This window comes from Podarcis gaigeae (genome assembly GCF_964106915.1).
Source record: "Podarcis gaigeae genome assembly, chromosome: 1".
Taxonomy (NCBI): domain Eukaryota; kingdom Metazoa; phylum Chordata; class Lepidosauria; order Squamata; family Lacertidae; genus Podarcis; species Podarcis gaigeae.
The window spans coordinates 109,472,147-109,485,326 of record NC_139678.1 but is presented as its reverse complement, the minus strand read 5'-3'; the positions used below and the strand labels follow the sequence as shown (position 1 = coordinate 109,485,326).

Below are 13,180 nucleotides of genomic sequence, written 5' to 3'. Positions count from 1 at the left end.
TCCCCTCCAGATACACACTCCATTGTCTCCTGAGACAGATAGAAGCCAACAAGAAGACACCAGAGAGCTTTGAAAGGAGATCTCCAAACTAGGTGAATGTGCAACAGCATGACAGATGAGATGCAATAAAAGTGTATTGGAATAACAGCAAGCTAATTACAATGCCCCTAATATCTGCCACATTGTTTATTTGTTTGTTTAGATAGTGCCATCAGTGTGCATAGCACTTTACAGAGTGACAAACAAAAAGACAAGCTCCTGCCCTCAATGAGCTTACATCTCAGGCATGGCACAAAAGGGGGGGTTGAGAGATTTTGTCAAGGGCTTCATGGGATAAGTCAATCTTGAGGAGGAGGTTGAAGGAAACAGAGGCAGCATGATAGGTATGGGTTATGACTTATGATACCTACATTGATTGCAGCTACCTAGGAAGCAGATTTTGGGGTCATGATGTCAGGTCAAAAGCTAAATGAGAATGCCAGGCCCTGAGTGTTAGAAATATTAGGGAAAGGACTGGAAATATAACAGCAACTTGCATTTATTAAGATTACGCAGACATATGGTGCATCCATCATTAGAACACCACGTGCAATCTTCATAGCTCACTCATATATATATTATATCTCCATCCTTTAGAATGTGGAACATACATAAAATAGTAAGTACAATTTATTGGAGCATTGGAAGAAAGGCTGAGGAGGAGGCGGATTTTTTAGGTTAGGTAAAAATGACTAAGCTGGGGACAAAACAGATTTATAAATTGATTTTTGGTATGGAGAGAGTGTGCATCCATGCAGATTATTCTGCCCCCTTTTTTTCTTCAAAGCACTACAACTTGGGATCAAACAACCAAACTGATAAGTTTTGGGCACACCCCAAAAGTGTTTCCTCGCACAGCGGTTAGAATAGAATACAAGGCTTTTAAAAGGGTAATGAAGAAGGATCCATTCATGATTACCAACTATACTCACTAGAAACGGAGCCTTCATATTCAGAGGCAGTATACCAACAATTACCAAATGCTGACAGCAGTGGAAGGTCTTGAGCTTCCTGGGGGTGTCTCTTTAGCTACTGCTGAAAGCAGAGTGTTGGACTAGAGAGACCTTTGGTCTGTTCCTGGAAGGTCATTATTACAGGATTAAATTATTTCTCACCTGGCTCACCTTTACACGTTAGCAACCCACAACAGAGCCATATAGTAAAGTTCAGTAACCATGCTGACAACATTTCCTCATTTCCTGTTGCCAAACAGGGTTGCTTGGGTCTTTTTTTCTTTTTTCTTTTCTTTTTTTGCATTCCTACTTGTTTACAAACTTGCCAAGTAAATTGGAGAAGGAATTCAAATCACATACAGTATTTCAAACAATCCTCACTATTACCCAGTGATAGAATTCTGTGTAGGTCTTTGCCAACTCTTGCAAGCCAAGTACCTATTTCTGTTTAGTTCCTTTTGCCTCTCTTCCAGAGAAAGTGCTAATATATTCTAAACACAGTTGCAATCTAGGGAATTCTCAGATGCTCATCTTCAGAAAATAATTAAAGCCAGGAATCCCCATGAACAAGAATAATTACCAAAAAAAAACCCTCTTTAGAATCAGGTTTACACTTGCTTTGCATGGGCAAAAAATACAAATCAATCAAAAGCATTCAGCTCAACATGCCAAATGGGGTCCATGAGCGACCGTATCTGCCCACGAATACTCTTATAGTGACACAACGGCGACATGCACACTGAGCACGATTTACTGAACGAAAGCATTTAAGATTCTGACCTTCCGTTCCTCTGTCTCTGCCTTCTACTCACCACACTGAGAAAACACAGGCAAGCATCATATCCTTCCCTCACTTGCCTCTCTCTGGCTCACATGAGCTGCAGCTATGCAGTCCTCGAGACAATACGACAGGGAATGTGTGAGGCTGGCTGTAAGGACAAATGCAGATTTTGCTGTCTGCCTTGCCTCGCTAAGGCTCTCGTCTATCCCGGTCATTCGTTCCAGGGGAAGAATGACACCAGCTTTTCTGAGCTAATCGTCCCTCTTCTCTTTGAGCAGCCCAGTTTTCAGGGGGGTGGGGAGAGAGAAAGAGGGAGAGAGAGAGAAGCTCCGTGATCTTCATGCAAACTACCAGCCTGCCTGCTGCCAGCACTTGCTACTCCTGCCAGGGATGACATTCAGGATACGGCGCTGGTTCCACATTATGTAAGGCAGTCTAGGTCAAGTGTAGGAGAGAGTCTACTGGCCTGAACAAGCTAGTGGGCTTCCTGCTTCAGCTTAATGCTTCATGGGGGCATGGAAGTTGGATTATGACCTTTTGCTGCATCTACTTGGGTAATTTTTTTTTCCAATGCATGATTTACTGGTAACTATGCTGAGGGATTCTCAACCCCCCCCCCCCCCAGTACCAATGACTATCAGCAATGCACTAGGATGCAGAGGAGAAATTGCTAAGAAAGGAAATTTGTGGTCTGTTTCTTTGCTTGAAAAAGTATTGTGTGTTTCTTGCTAGTCCTTTTCCAGCTTTGAAACACCCTGCAAACAAATAAATAATACATCAGGGCTTGCTTAACAAACATCTCTCTCCATGGGGGAATTACTGTTGATTTGACTGATTAAGCTATGAAAGAAAATCCATTTCCTTCGAGGTGTTGCGGGAGAATATTGTTGGGAATGGCTATTCAGCGTGGCAGATTTACTGCAGTTTGTGGATCTTTGCATTGCCTGGGACTCCAAATGTGTAAAAACGTGCTTTCTTCTTTCATAAGACAGCTGCTTTGTGTCTGCATTTGAGCTTGTGCCTGTGTGTGTGTGTGTGTGTGTTTCTTTGTAATATTAATTCATGGTAAAAATCAAGAAAAGATACTTGGCTAGCAGTCATTTCCTACCTCTGTGTATTTATATCTCCATAAAATACATACAGGGGTGTGTGTACTGCGGACAAGACTGTACCCAGTGACTGCTCTGCAGATATCCAGAGAGAGTACCTTTGATGGTGTTTGCAGTCGAAGGATTTGTGTAGCCAAAAGGGTTCAAATAATATGCTAAAGTCTATTCCAAGAGTCCGGGGGGTGGAATATTGATCCCTGAATAGGATTCTATTACCAATGATGGATTTTGGTTGTTGTTGTTGAGGGGGGAGAAGCTCAGTATTGGGTTGCAGCAGAGCAGGCCTTGGGTAGTGAAGAGCACAATATTGATGCAGTCGCCTTGTGGACAGAATTTCAAGCAAACAGACTCATTTTGCTGGAGTGTTACCACTTAATGAGGCTGCATGATACATTGGACTGTACCCTGAAGCTCGGAGGCATTGTTCAGTACCATGGACAGCAACAAAGCACTGTTCAATCAGACCAAATATAAAACAAGAAGCAGGGCAGAAGTCCCTTAAAAGAACTGCTCATCTGTAAAACTTCTGTGCAACCAAAGCTCAAGTATGCTGCTTAATTATTATTATTTTTAAGCTAGCTACGGTTACACATCCTGGAGTGGGGGGAAGGAGAATTTCTTCAGTCAGCACACTGACTCATTAAATTCTGCTAGCTTGCATCTGGGTTCCAGAAAGATTGGCTGCGTTCATACTGCTTTATCTTGCAGAACGACTAGGCTTCTTTAGCCTATATGAAGATCTTAAAGGGGGGTTCTGGCTTGTAACAGTGAGATCTCACTTGTTCATATCATTTACATCACTTTTTAATGAAAATAGTAAATCATTGCTGTTTCTTTTCAATATCCACAATGAAGTCATTTTCATCATTGCTATTCTTTCACATCTATCAGTGGAGGGGGTAAGTTGCCTGATTACCATTTATCTTTTTTTTAAAAAATGAAAATACTTTCTGTTGGGATATCCAGATACTTGTATGATAGTCATAACACAAAGGAGCAGGTAAGGAATACAACCAATAACAAATGTTAAGGGAAAAGAACTTCCATTCTAATCTTAGATACCTGTCATTATATCCTTTGGGAAATACTGTTGTGCAATGTATAAAAGGGAAGGGTAGCTTCCTTGTGCTAGTTCTGAAAATTATATTTAAAAGATATTATATTGGCTGTAAGCAACACAGGCTTTGGATAAAATAGAAGTATTTGTGCTATTAATCTGGTGTATTTTTAGTTCCCTGTTCAACATATATTACAGCCCATTCCTATATATGTTTACAGGGAAGTATGTCTTATTGGATTTACTAGGGTTAGTGGGTTCATAGGATTATAGTGTTAGGCTTTGCTTGGGTTTGGGTATATTTTTCCCTCCCCCTCCCTCTCTTCATCTTCATATTTTTTGCCACTCTCAGCAGTGAAGGAGACAGTATCTTGTTCTCTATTGGTAACTGAGAGGAGTGTGTGTGTGTATTTGTGTATATACAGCAGGAAGTTATGGATATAGATTTCATACCTCTTGCCAATTAAGCTGATTCATTTACACCAGCACAACAGTGTGATGTAAATTCCTATACATGCATAGAAAAAAGTTTCATTGGTTCCCATGGAACTTTCTCCTAAATGCGTATGCCTGGGATAGCAAGTTTAATATATAACACAACCATCAAAGTCAATTTGCTAAGCCAAAGAATTGTAGCCAGCTGATCTTTATTAAATATAGGATTCAAAGAAGTAGAGGGCCTTCTTGGTAGTGGTGCCCGCCCTGTGGAATGCCCTCCCATCAGATGTCAATGAAATAAACAATTATCTGACATTTAGAAGAAAAGAAAAGAAAACCCAGCCAGATGGGCAGGGAATGAATGAATGAATGAATGAATAAAACAAATTATGTTTTGGTTTTGGTTTTGTTTTTTTTAAAAAAAAAGTTCTGTAATGCTGTTTTAGATGTGAGGCCTTTCTTGATTCCCCAAAGAGCCAAAGCTAACCAGCCATCCCTCATGGTGACCACTGCAAGCCAATTGAAGTGCATAGAATCTACGCCATTTTGAACAAGGGTACAGGACCTGATACCCCCCCCCCCCACAGATTTGATGGAGTAAAACTCCCATCTTCCCTGACCACTAGCCATGCTGGATGGGGCTGATGGAAGCTGGAGTGCAGCAACATCTAGGAGTGCCACAGGTTCCCCATCCTTGATTATGAGGATTCAACTGTCTCCTTGTTCACTCATTCTTTATCCCGCGTAATAAAACCTCCAGGTGGTTTACAGAAATAAAACTTCAAAGTGGTTTATCAAAGGCTATTAGCCGTGATGGCTCCGTACTACTTCCTGTTGGAGGCAGTGCGCCTCTGAATACCAGTTAATGGGGAATGCAAACACAGAGAATGCTGTTGCCCTCATGTCCAGCTTATGGATTTCCCCACAGCAATTTGGTTGGCCCCTGTAAGAACAGGATGCTGGACCTATCTTAAGCTCTTGTGGCTCTCTAAGATCTTATGTGCAATTAGAATTTCAAGCATTTCATTCTTTTCAGAGTTCTCACGGGGTTATGTTCATAAGTGGATGTGTGGCATTCCTAAAGGAGCATTGCTTTTTCAGAGAGGTTCAGGAAACAACTCACTGTTGCGTAAGTGTTCTAGCTTCTTTGTTCAGGTGTTGCCTGATATTTCTGCTCTCTTAAGTGCCTAGTAGTAGCAGATTTCAATATTAATTTAGTGCTGTTCCAGATTCCATGCACAGAGCAGTGTATGTACACATGGATTGCCATGCAGGTTGTCACCCTTGCCAATTTCAAATTTCGGGAGAAACTCCTTGTGTACTGTAAGGAAGCACCAATGTCTATGGGTGCACAGATGCGCTTTTTTTGGCACATCAGTGCTCCCACGTGCTTGGCAGTCCCATGGATAAAGTTGGTGGCCTTGTGGTCTGGCAGTGGCCCTGACAAATCTCACTGGCAAAACCTAGATTAAAGCCCAAGAAGAGCCACATTGTTTTTTTAGTGTGGCAGAAAGGTTGGAGCAGTGCATGCAGGGCAAAAACACTGGAGCCAGGGGCAGTACACATGCCTCCTACAAACCTCCCCTTCCCCACATTCTTCTTGGGTGCTTGAATGAGGCCAACACCAAATGGAAATGCAGGCCCAAGTTATTTCTGTGAGCAGACAATTGTTTTTATAGATCCATCTGGACATTGTTGCTGTAGGTTCATCTAAGCATCTGGATTCGTCCCTGTAGTCTTTTGCACAGATCAGAGTAATTTAAGAAAGCAAAACACTGTTATTTTATTTCTTCTGTATCTGTGCCCCACTTCGCGGTGTATCAGGAGGCCTGGGATTCCTGTGAAAGCAGCTTGCTTTGTTCAGGTGCTGTTTCAAGAGGAATCAATGCAAACTTCAAATGTCAAAGCAAATGAATCCTTCCCTCTTCCCTCCCCACAAGCCCAAAACTTCCAGAACATTTGTGCCCACCTCTGTAACATTCGTGCAATACTGTGTGGGAGAGACATAAACATGACTGTCAGTTTTGTGTAGTTGATAGAATGTTGGGCTAGGAGAAGGGTAAGAAAATGGTGGCTGTTCAGATGTTTCTGGGCTACAATTCCCATCAAGCCTCATCACTGGGCATACTGACTGGGGCTGGTGGAAATAGAGTCCAACAACATATTGAGGGCCACAGGTTCCCTATCCCTGGAGTAGGAAGACTGATAGCAATTTATTTATTTATTAGTTCTAGTTCCTACATAGCCACAAAGTTCATTGGGCTATTCTTATTATTTATTATTTATTAAATTTTCTATACCACCCTATACTCATAGATCTCGGGGCGGTTCACAATATAAAATCACGATATCAAAAACAAAAGCAACCCAATAATCCCCCCCCCCCATTTTCATATTTTAAAAGAGCACCTGATGTCAATCAGCCCAAGACTAGTCACTGTATTTCAAGCTAACCTACTTCACATGGTTGTTGAGAGCATAAACGAGGGGTGGAAAGAATGAGTGCCCTCCTAAGCTAATTGGAGAAAGCGTAGGATAAAAAAAGAGAGAGAGATGATGGTGATAGCACACAAATTTTCATAGTGGATTAATGCCCCAGAAGCCTGAGAACGATGCAGAACCAGGCAGTGTTTGGTGGCAGTAAGCGATCAAACAGACATGCTGTCACAGCTGTTAAGTGGCCTGCTGGGACTCCTTCTCCTGCTTGGGCTCATGGGACCAAGGCAGTCCGCTGTCCTGATTACTCATGCATTGTGCTGGATGGAAAGAGGCTTCCCTGTCTTGCATACTGCAGCACAAACATACAAAATTGCTTTTTGGTGTAGGCAAAATGTATGACGCTGGGTTGATTCTTGTGGAAAAGTTGCATCTTGCAGCTCCCCTCATTGATTCAGGAAGGGTGTGTGTGTGCATGGTAGCCTTGGAACAACCTCTATGGTGGGATGCTGGCATGTTTGGCAGGAGTTTTAATGGAAGATGAGGCCTGCTTGGCCTGCCCAGTATTTTGGGCAGGCCTTGACTGTCTGCGTGGGTGTAATTCCTCATCTGAAAGCCCCTTTCCCAGAAATCAGGGCTTCCTCTACACTCTGAAGGGAGGAAGTTCGGCCTCAGATTTGATACTGGCTGATAGAAGAAAACATGCTGGTTAATCCATATACAATCTCCCATGCCAATCTATAGTAAATTACGCTTAGCAGTTTGTTAGCACATTTTTGCACAACACAGTATAAAATATAAAAAAGGTTTACTCACACATCATTCTGTTCACAATAGGATTCCAGAAGGCAGACTTAGCTTAAAAAGTAACATATACCTAGAAACTATCTCATAAGAAGGTAGTCCCTTTGTCCTTTCTTGGCTGGAGCCAAGAGAGCATCTTTGGCTAAGCAGATGTTCCTTCTTCGATGCATGTAGTCAAAGAGACAGAGATGGCTGTTCTGCCCTGTGCTTTTGTTGTTACCTGCACAGGTGAGGCCATGCCCACCTCAAGTCACATGCAGAGGAAGTCTGTCCCAGCCCAGAAGGAAACAGGAAGTTTACCAGCTGGCTGGACAAACATTCCTCCCCATGTGTAAACATGTTCACTCTAGGAATGTTGTACTTGACTGCTCTTGTGTTTCACATCCTACACTTACAACAATGCATGGTTAACTTGTGGAATATATTGTCAAAGGCCGGATATTGGAAATGGGATGCTGGACTAGACGGGTGTTGTTCTGATCCAGCAGGGGAATATTGTGTAGTTGGTGAGGACTGTCTGGGTTTTGATTAAACGTTAGCAAGAGGTTCCTGATAATATGGGTGGCTTGACAGAATGCTTCAGAAGATGGTAGACTCTCTTTTTTAAGTGATTTTTAAGCAGAGGCAGACAGCCACTCTTCAAGAATGTTGTAGTGGTGGCTTTCCTGAATTGGCTGTGCGTTGGATAGGACGACCTTTGAGGTCCCTCCCAGTTCTCTAGATTCTATGACTTGAGTAGAATTAGCCATGCTTTACTGTTTGTGTTCAGAACTTTGACAAATGAGACGAATTAGTGTGATCGAAGGCTTAGATGACACAGTCAGAAAGCTATACAATAAATTTATTGTCTTTATTTCTCCCTCTGAGAAGAACAGAGCAAGAAGAAGAAGCTCCCACCTCCACCCAGATAACCCTGAGTTCAGTGCCACCTACTGGCTAAATGACATAATGACATTGTCCACACAATAAGGGATACACACAAATGGCTGTTCAGGTTGCTCAGTGGCAGAGTCGACTTTGACCCCAAGTTGTGCAGGGGCCATGTGGTCAGATTATTACTAATAATAGTACTATGTACTATGGTGCTATTAACTGAGTGTCCCAAGTCAAGTGAACATAAGATGCTGGTTTTCCTCATGCAAAATGACCTCAGTACCAGGCTCCTAACTTGAAGCCTCAGCACAAAGGTCACTGAGTGAATGCACACAGAAGGTGATCCATATTTTCCTTCCTCCTCTTCAGTCATTCCCTATCAGGGCCAAAGCTTGTCATGTTCCTTGCCATACTGCACTTGTCCTGCCACACAAAAGACTTCAGTCTCCAGTGCTGCCAAGCTCAGGCTTTTCCGAATTACTAACATTCAGCCCCAGGGGAAGAAATAATGTGAAAAGAAAGTGGAGAATTTAAAGCAGCAGTGATGAAATTAACTCCCCTGTCAACACAGTAGCCCACAGTAGAGTATAAAGTATTAAATCTAATTCTCGTAAGTTCTTTTTTTTTTAATGCAAGTAACACATTAAATAAGTTCATGTTGTCTGGCAAAGAGATGCATGAAGTAAAATTCACTCATTTCACACAAGGGCAAACAATCTGTATGAACAGGGCTCTGTGCTCAGATTGTTTCCTGGCATTTTGATCTACTGCAGGTTCACAACACCGGTGGAGGGAGTGTACTACTGGAATACCACTCAAAGCTGATATGGTGCAGGTCCACTTTTGGGGGGGAGTGAGGGGGCTGAATCCAGGCACTTCCTGAGACCATATGTTAGTGGTGATGTCCTTATCTGCAAGTAGGGATGGGATGGGATGGGAAGGAAATTAATCCAGTTCACATTTTAAAGTGATCTTACCTAATCTGCACTTCCTGAACCAAGATGTGAACTAAAATGCAGCTGTCCTTCAAATTCCACACTTCTCCGAATTTTGTAAGCAACCAAATATGTTGCAACCAGGCAAAGTGCACATTTGCGGAAAGTGCACCAGAAAATATGCACGTTAGTGAAAAGAATATTCAGATATATTGTGATTTGTATTAGAGAAAGCTTGTTAAGAAAAATGCACCTATTTAACAAAATTCAAATATCCATATGTTAGGAGAAATGTACACAAAAGTTCGCACAATTTTTCATGTGGACTCTCTTGAAGAAAAACTAGCCCACAAACTGACATGGAAATGGGGAGAACTGAACTTAAGATGAGACAATTGAGAAACGGGGAGAAACCTCCACCCCTGCCTGCAACTCTGGATGCAGATTTCCACATTTGGACCACTGGCATCAGCACTTGGCAGGGGTGGCCAGCCTGGATGGGTGCTGTCAGCCACGCTGCTGTGCTTACTAGGAGGGAGGGGGCCAGTGTGGTGCAAGCGCAGTGCCAAAGCCAGTTCAGCACCACTGCCACTGCACCCACACCACACTGACACCCCACACTACTGCCTTTACAGCAGCAACTGGTTTGCTGACGATTCCCCTCTATTGTGGGGGCTGTCTCCATTAAGGCAGGTGGAACCGAAAGCTGGGAAATGCATGCCAAGCTAAATAAAGTGCTGTGCATCATGTGTTTCCCTTCCTGATTCAGCTTCTGGGGCAGTGAACATGGAGCCCACTCTGTAGAGCAAGAATTGTGCTTATTAGCTGTTCACAGAGGCTGGATATAGTCTACTATGCTCTCCTTGCCCTGTCACCACCATCACTGCATTTTTCCAATCAGGCTCTCTCTGCTCAGCTCTGTCTGCAGTACATATGTATAGGAAACTCGGGGGCCATTGGGTCCTACAGATTTTGGGTGCTAAAGTTTATTTTTATGCTTGGGCTCTCTGCCTAACCTAGAACTACTGCATAGTTGTCTTAATAGTCTAACTCATCTCATGGGGTGCTAAGCACTTATCACTCAGTTCTAAGAACCCCCACATTTAAAGCATTTGGGTCTGTGACATAGCTTTGTCAGACTGATTAAAGCAAGCATCAGGCATTTGTGATTTTATATTGCTGCATGTGCCACACTTCCCTTAGGAGAAATCCCAAGTGGCAGTGCTACCTAGGTAGGGTTTCCTTTGGGGAAGAGAGGGAGAGAGAGAGAGAGAGAGAGAGCGCCCTGGAGTCTGATACCACTTTTTGCTTTATTATCTGCTTTATTTACAAATGTGCAAAGAGAGAACCAAGTGGAGGCAAACAACTGACACTCCTAATTGGTAGTTGATCTGCTACACCAGATCCCACGGAAAGATTCCTGAAGAGAGATGCCTTTAGCCAGCTCTCTGTGCTTCTCTCTCTTCTTATTCCAAACTGCAGGCAGCACCCACCAGCCTCTCTCATGCACATACACTTTGTATGGGCCCCTTACATCCCCAATAGACAGGGAAGTCACTGTCACTCCTTCAAAACACTCAAGAGAGATCGCCAGGCAACAGAAGGCCATCTCTGTAAAATTGGCTCCCATGGAGGAAACATCAATGGGCCATTATGAACTATTAACCCACAATTCACTCAATGAAAGGCAACTGCCAAACAGCTGTAACATTATACTGGATACCACAAGATTATCAGATCTGATGAGTCCACTTCTTTTTCTATAGTTGATGGATGCTATGTTGCCCCAACTTGCCATGTCTCCGTATTGATTTGTCCCATTGCCTTAATTTCACTCATTCTCTGCACCAGGTGATTTCCCAGGATGTGGAAGTGAACTCAATCCTGGCTCCCTCACTTACGATGTTCAGGCTGCTGCGAGTGTGTGCTGAGCCGTTCCTGCATCTTTGAATAAGCGAGAGTATAAATGCAAGGGATTGTGGCCCTGCCACCTTACTGTCCTAGTCATCTGTAGGGGATGAGACAGCCAGGAACAAAGCTTGAACCCCAATTCTCATGAAACCTTCTCCTTCTACAAGAGGTAACAGATGGAGAGAAGGAGAGACTAACACTGTAACTTAATGCACACTTACCTAGCAGTAGGCCTTCTGAATACAGTGAGGCTTACCTCTGTATAACATGCACAAGACTGTGATAGAAGTGTTTTGTTGTGTGTGTTTTAACTTTTACTTGTTTTACATGAGTATGAGATTTGTGGCTCTCTAGATGTTGCCGGACTATAGCTTCTATGATTCCTGTTGGCCACAGTGGACATGGCTGCTGGGACCTGAAGACCAGCACCACCTGGATGGTCCTAGACTCCCCACCCCTTCTTTACAACTTCCCAGGGTCAACCATACCATTAGGCGGAAGCTGCTGAGGACAAGGAATGGTGGGGAGAGGATGGAAGGGCAGAAGTGCCTTTTCAGGGGCAGTTCTCCATTTGTGGACAGTGAGGTGCATCTGTCTCCCTCATTCTTGACTTTTAGGACAAGCATTTTACCCAAGCATTTGATGGCTGAAATATACTGTTCTTGGCACCCCTGAAATTCCTGGTTGAATGTTTTAAACTGTTTTCAGAGTGTTTGAAACTGCTTTATGCTGGTGCCCTCAGGTGTGATGGAGGGCATCGTCTGAGTGTTAGCATTGAAGCAAGATTCAGCTGCCTGTTGGATTCTGCGTGTGGCATAGCAGAGGGTGTCATCTTGCACTTCACCTCAGGACAACATTACATCTTGGGCCAGGCTTGGGACTTTCCTCGCATTCTTGTTATTTTTACCCTAATATGTATGGAAGGTTTGGTTTTTCAGAAACACTTGCTTAGAGTCAGTCACGTTTCCGTGGTTGGTTCTTTCACAAGCATACAGAAGTAGAGGGCATCCTTTTTGCAACTTAACACTTTTCTGATCATAATCAAACTCTGTGTCTGACACTGTGTCTAGAAGTTCTGGAAATGAAACTACCTGTTGTTGTTGTTGTTGTTGTTGTTGTTGTCACTGTTTAATTATTCTGTGCCGTCCATTTTAAGCTGTGTAGGGGGGAAAATGCTTTATGTACCATCGATTTGTGGAGCAGCAGGTTGCAGCTATCAGAATGCTTTGAAATACACACAGATGTGACAAGCGATGGTTAGTCACATTACATGGCGCTATTTGTGTAGAAATGGGTGGTGAGGGAGACCAGGTTTCACATTGCTACTCAGTCATAAAGGCCGAAGGTCAATCACCAACTCTCAGCCCAACCTACCTCACAGGGTTGTCGTGGAGGGAATAATAGAATCATAGAGTTGGAAGAGACCACAAGGGCCATCGAGTCCAACCCCCTGCCAAGCAGGAAACACCACCAGAGCACTCCTGACATATGGGAAGAATCATGTATACCAGTTTGAGCTCTTTTTGAAGGAAAGTTGGGATATTAATGCATAAATAGATACTTTACATGCCTTTGGTCGCATAATTAAACTCAGTAGAGGCCCATGGGGTAAGGTGGAGCTGTGCAGTCACCCTCCAGTTACTGGTGCACCCACACAGCTCTGAACTTGCTGCTACCCTGTCCTACCCCACCTCCTTCCACGCAAACTGTAGTGAAACTGGTGCTGAGAGGACAGCTCCACCCGACCACATGAGCTGCTCCTGAATCTGCTGGTACCAGCCGAACTATATATGAGTAGCCGAATCAGGTTTTCCTGGACAGTCACTGTCCCATTCAGACTTGTC

At 43.4% G+C, this 13,180-nt stretch overlaps 1 protein-coding gene across 4 annotated transcripts in view; it reads left to right on the top strand.

Moving 5' to 3' along the window:
* The first annotated feature begins 2,117 nt into the window (after positions 1-2,117).
* Positions 2,118-13,180, top strand: part of LOC310827295 (sodium channel protein type 1 subunit alpha) — a 103,082-nt gene continuing 92,019 nt past the window's right edge. For all 4 annotated transcript variants that reach the window (XM_083703103.1, XM_083703101.1, XM_083703102.1 and 1 more), the window contains exon 1: positions 2,118-2,327. The gene's annotated coding sequence lies outside the window, so the exon portion shown is untranslated. The remainder of the gene's footprint in view (positions 2,328-13,180) is intronic.